General features: G+C 39.7%; 1 long non-coding RNA gene across 1 annotated transcript; it reads right to left on the bottom strand.

Annotated features, from left to right (window-relative positions):
* Positions 1-5,860, bottom strand: Gm6416 (predicted gene 6416). Its single transcript, NR_046023.1, has 4 exons — positions 5,823-5,860; positions 5,621-5,728; positions 5,392-5,435; positions 1-1,432 (listed from the first exon to the last, which is right to left on the bottom strand). It is a non-coding gene; the product is annotated as a predicted gene 6416 (long non-coding RNA).
* Positions 5,861-6,340: the final 480 nt, after the last annotated feature.

The following is a 6,340-nucleotide window of genomic DNA, read 5'->3' as shown; positions in this document are numbered from 1 at the left end:
CATTATATTCTAATTATTTTATTTCCTAGCTAAGTAATGAACACATTTTTGTTAACTGTTTTGTTCTTTTGAAACAGCTGAGATATTCAATATCTGTAAATAATCAAACATTTAAAATGTACTGATAAGCCTTTGTAGCTCCACAGATATTTGTGCTGTTTAAGCAGAAGGTGACAGGATATTATTTTGTGCATAAAACCTTCATTTGCTACCTTGCTTTTCAAGTCCAGGAATTATTTTTCTCACTATTTAATTACCAACATGTCACAAAAAAAAAATCATTAAGGACTTTTCTACCCAATTTCAAAGTATAATTCTCAGCATGATCAATGTACAAACACTCAGAATTTATAATACAGAACAACAGATGATATAATTTCATCTAGATTTAATATGATAAAGATACAAATTTAATTTCTCTGCTATTCACGATCAATACTTTGCCCAGGAAGGCATCCAGGGTTTTTATAGTCAAACAGGTTGGTGATGTCATGTGGGTGTTGCAGAGAATCACATGCACACACCTGTGGGGGTGAAGAGACATACCCATACTGTAATATTCAATTATGGAAATGGAGTTGATCCATGGGGCACAGTGAAAATCAAACAAGAGTCCTTGTTTTCTGCAAAACCAACTGAACCACTGAGAAAAGAGGCCAAATGACCATCAATCTCTACCCTAGGAATCCCACTTGGTAAATCTCAAAATTGAAATTGTATGTTGGAATTAAACACAATTGAGGTAGCCCTAATGTAACTGAAGAAAAAGTATTTTTCTTCTTCCTTCACTGGTCTTTAGGTCAAATACAGATTAAAAATTGCTTTGCAATAAAATGGGCTTTGGGGAGAAATAAATAGCAGCTAGTTATCGATTTTCCAGCTTGCAGACCCTTTCTTCAGTCTCTCAACCTTTTGTAGCCTTGCCTCTCTGCTTTTTGTCTTTCTATGCCTCATTTCCCCAAGTTACAGAAAATAGTGAACATTATAAATGTACTTATACAAACAACATCATTTAAATAATGTAAAGATATTTAGTGGAATCTATTTTTCCAAGGCAATCTACATGTGACTGAGAATTTCCTCTTGAGATGACAACGTTTCCCATCACAAAAATCTGAAACTGGGTGTTTTCCACCAATGTATTCTCAATTGAAAAAAAAAAAAGATGACAACTTTAGGTGATCTTGGACCGGAAGAATGATGACTATATATACAGAGTACTTGACTCACAATGAACACAATTTTGTAGTTGTGGCTGTGGATGTTCCTGAGGGAGTAGAAAGTTTGCCTGGCAGACAGAAAGCAGTGGACTAATCTCCAGCACTAAGTAAGCTTGGGTGTGGTGACACACAGTGGTGACATACAGCGGTACAGACAGGAGAGTCCGTTTATCCTTAACTAGTTCCAGGCAAGTTTGGATGACAATAAGGCCCTGTTTCAATAAACAAACAAACAAAAACAAACAATTTAATAAATAATTTGTTATTACTAAAAATTATTTATACTAATTTATTCTCTTGACAATTTTATATATGTATATAACATGACTGACATCACTCCCCTTTCCCATCTCCCCATTCCCCATGTTTGTCTGTTCCCTCCCCTGTACATCTCTTTCTCATATTTATATCTATTCACTTTCTTCTGTGACCCACTGAGTTTAACTGGGGCCATCTGTGTGCTCATGGGTTTGAAGTTATCCATTATTAGCACCTGGTGAGCTCAGCTATAGGCATGCAACTGAAGTCAATGACTCTGAGAATCTATCAAAAGCCAATTGTGCAGCAATCAAAACTGGGCTGTACCAGGTCTTCCTCCCTCCATGCCTCACAGTTGGCAAGTTAAGTCTTATGTGGGTTTAACGCAAGCAACGAATTGTGAGTTCACCATTGTGATAGCTGTATTTAGTCTAGAGGGTGGCATTTATCAGTCCTTCACCCTATCTCCTGACTCTGACATAATCACAACCCCTCTTTTACAGTGTTTTCCAATGCTGTAAATATCTTGTTTAGGAATGAACCCTCAACTATCATTTGTTCTCAGCATCCTGGGCAATGGTGAGTCTCTGTGTTTACTTCCATTTGCTACAAAGACAAGGTTCTCTCACTAACACAGAGAGTGGCTTTTGTCTGTGGGTATAAACATAGATATTTAAAATGTAGTTTGGTCTATGTCAGTTTGGTTAAACAACAGTAGTTGTTGTTTCTTTGGGCTTACAGTCTTCCTAAGCACAGATTGCCAACCAGGCTTACAGTATCAGACATGAGTTCTCTACATCAGTTACTGTGGAGCAGGCCATAAATCCAATCATAAGGTGATTGGTTGCCTCCATAGCAATCATGCTGGTATTGCACAGATGGATACATACTTGTCTGGCATATTGGTTCTATGGTTTGTAGGGTTCACAGTGGCGCACACCGTTGATCTCAGCACTTGGGAGGCAGAGGCAGGAGGATTTCTGAGTTCAAGGCCAGCCTGGTCTACAAAGTGAGTTCCAGGACAGCCAGGGCTACACAGAGAAACCCTGTCTCAGAAAACAACAACAACAAAAACAAAAAAACAACAAAACAACAAAACAAAATAAAACCCAAACCAAACCAAACCAAAGATTCCTTTTCTCTTCCAAAAGCCCACGTAGCTCTTCCAAGCACTGTAAAACCAGCCAGCAAGGAGCAAGATTCTAGCTCAGTCCCATCTTGCTTTTACTCCGTACTACAATCAAACACGTGGTATCTTAAGCAGTTCATTCCCTCTAGTTCTGGTGGACATCCAAGATGGCTGACAAGAATCTGCATTATGTTAGGGGCTCTGGGGCTTTCGTGACGCACTCTAATTGAGGAGTCCCATACCTGGGACTAGGACTTGTTTAGTAACCCACTTCTGCTATGAAAAGCATTAAGTAGATATTCAGAGCATCTCCCTTCCATCTCTCTCTGGTATTCTGTATTTGGGTTACAAGATAGTAAGTTTCCATATGGCTTTTCCATACACCTCTTGTTTTGTGTTATTCTCCCCCCCATTCACACATCTCTCCAACCCTGACACTCCCTTCCTAATTAAACATTTCCACCTCCAGTATTCCATGTCTCTACTTTCTGGTCTGTTATTAAATTAGCATCTTACATATATAAAAATGATGCTACATTGTGGTTTTCTTGCTTTTTACTTCCTGTTAAGGATTGAGTTACAAATGTGGTCAAGCTAGATCCTTCATATTGATCTTTACCGATGAGTTTTTGGATTCTACTGTTTTATAGTTTGATAAAGTATCACAAATAGACTCATTGTATGAAAAAGCACAGCAATGCTCTTAAAATAAATCGAATTTCAATTTTTGTGAGGAATACCTGTCTTTTCTTTAGGATAAATGTGTGCTTACTAACACACATAGCTCAAAAGGGTAAACTCCCTTCCCAAAATAGTTTGTGAGGGGAAATTTCCCTTTCTCATCTGCTACCACCACATTTCCTCCAAACTAGAGTAAACAAGTCCTCCACAGTGACAAATGCTTAGTTGTCTTCCAGAGTGTGGGTGTCATGCACCTGCCCAGGAGCCCATGCTCACACCTGCCTCTCAGATTCTGAGCCTGCTCCTGGAGTCTTCCACTGTCACTGTCACTCTGGTGTCATGCTAGCTGGTGCCAGCTGGGCTCCAACACAGCCCTCGTTCACTGTCCACAGGGAAGGGTGTCCTCATACCAGGCATGCCCTGACAAGCCATACATACAGTGGTGACTTTTATAGCCCATGATGTATATAGGCTGTCTATCCTGTCTGAAAAGGTCAAATCCTGTCCCACAAAACAACACAATCAACACAATCAACTCCTTAAGAATGATGTCGGAGGTTGACTTTAGGTCTTCACAAACCCGGGTATACACATGTATTTAAACACACGCACACACACACACACACGCACACACTCTAGAGTAATGCTTCAAATCCATTTATTTTTAAAAATGCGGACACAATCTCTTTACTGTCAGTAAATTAGTCTAGTTTAGAGGCTTTCTCATAGCTGTGTCTCATCATTCAGTTGGTAGAATGCTTCCTAGCATACTTGCCCTGTGTTCAATCTTCAGCACCACATTAATCAGGTTGGTGATACATGCAATCCACAGCTACAGACTGAGTTTGAGGCCAGTCTGAGATACATGAAATAACTTATTTAAAACAAACAAATGAAAAAACAATGAAACACCCCTAGTCAGTTGGTAAAAAGGTATTGAAATAACAAAAAATATTTTTAGGAGAAAGGAAATATTTCACTTACTGTACTCTGGAAACACAGTAAGAAAAAAAAAAAAAAAAGAAAGACAAGAAAAAGAAATCACTAGTTCTTCATCCTCATGAACTTTATTGAGGTGAAATTTACACGTGCCAACATGTGCCCCTGTCAGTGAGTCCTGAGCAATGCCCACACTCATGTGACCCCTAACATGACCGAGACTGTTTGGTGTATTTGCATCACACTCTAGACAGTTCTTCCTCTTGTGTACTTTTCTGTCTTTCGCCCCAGACAAGGACTGGCCTTGCCAGCCTTCACTTTATATCGCTGCAAAGCCATTTTTTCCATTCTATATGTCCATATAAATAATATAGAAATCACACACCACATATGTGTGCACAGTAGCTTCTTTAGGGATAACTCTGAGCTCCACACAGTACAATAGAATATATAAGTAGTTTATTTCTCTCCATGACTAATATACCATTGTAATATTGCACTATATATTGATATATTACCACCAATAATGGGATGATCATTTGTGGGCAGGTTTTTCTGTGAACATATATGCTCATTTGTTTTAGATAATAATTATGAGTGGAGTTGCTATATCATATTTTAAGTGTATGGTTAACTTTGTAAGAAACAGAGATAAATTGCCAAGAGTGATGGCTCACACTTTTGATCCTAGCACTTGGGAGTCAGAGGCCTGCACATTTCTGAGTTAGAGGCCAGCCTGGTCTACATGCAAGTCCTAAGCTACCCATAGCTACGTGATGAGATTCTGTTAAAAAATAAATCAAAAAGCTTTCTGTGATGATACCACTGTCACAAAATGGGGAATTGTTTCTAAATATAGCTAAACTTTCTGTAAGAAACATAACGAACACCATCTCCAAACTGTGACATGATACCAAAGGCCAGGGGTTCTCTGCCCGCCCAGTGAGAGCAGTGTTGAGAGAGGAATCCACCTGCAGGCTAAAGCTATAAAGAATACGCTTACTGAGGCTCCAGTGTGCAGAGCTCAGCGGCAGATCAAGAGGATACTGGATCTTAAGAGATGTGAGCAGTTTGAACTGGGAGATAACAAAAAGATGAAGGCCAAGTGATCCCCATCTCGGCTGAACGTTTTATGAAGACAATCATTCATGATATTATACTCACTTCATCTGGTTGCAGTTTGTCTTCTGGGAAGGGATAAACCAGATCTGTGAACAACAAAAGAAAAAAGAAATTAACAAAAGTTATCTTCTAAAATAATTGCACCCAGAAGCAATAGGCAAGTTCTAGCTGCCTCAAGCCCTACTCAACATTCTCTGCATTAGAGTCACACCACTGGAACACACACCGAAAGCAACTCCCTTACACAGAGTAAGGTTTTATTCTGGCTCACAGCTTTGTAGGTTTTGGTTGGTGCTGGCTCTGTCCAGTTGTTTGGGCTCTGGTGGTGACACAGCATGTCTTCAGGCAGTAGATCAAAACCATCCTCTCCTTGGCTATGCTGTAAAAGAGTACAGGAAAAAAAAATCCTAGCTCTTCACAGACCCTTCAAGGGCATCCTCCAACTGCTGGGAAGATCTCCCACAAGACTCTACCTCTTGAAGTCTGCACAGTCTCCCTCCAGTGACACTCTGGAGCCCAATTTCTTAGCACTCAGGCCTTTGGGGACCATTCCAAATCCAAACGATGCAATACTGTTAGTCTTCCTAATTATAGCCGCGTTTGTGAGCCTGTCATCTCCTCCAGTTTTAATTTGCATTTCCCTGCTGAGAAGTGACTTTGATCGGCTTCTTATTGGAATTTGTGTATTTTTCCCGTAAGTATCTCTTCAGTCTTGGGTCTGTTTTCAAATGGTATGGGTTAATAATGAAATGCTCCCCTTCTCACTCGCCTTGAACCTTGGCAGTCTGCAGACTCAAAATGCCATTTACAGAGAGGACAAAATTTTGAATTAGATTCATGAAAGAACCTGTTAGTAACAATTAGTCACTCCGTTTTCTGCCCCTGACTCCTTCCTCAAAGGGCTTCAGCCAGCTTGTGGCACACCATCTTTCTTTTTAGTTGGAGTTTCCATTGCTTGTGGGACTCCATCTTTCTTTCTTTTTTCTTTTTT

The sequence above is a fragment of the Mus musculus genome, chromosome 13 (genome assembly GCF_000001635.26).
Source record: "Mus musculus strain C57BL/6J chromosome 13, GRCm38.p6 C57BL/6J".
Lineage (NCBI taxonomy): Eukaryota > Metazoa > Chordata > Mammalia > Rodentia > Muridae > Mus > Mus musculus.
Note: the sequence above shows the minus strand (reverse complement) of the source record. Positions and strands in the feature narration are given on the sequence as shown.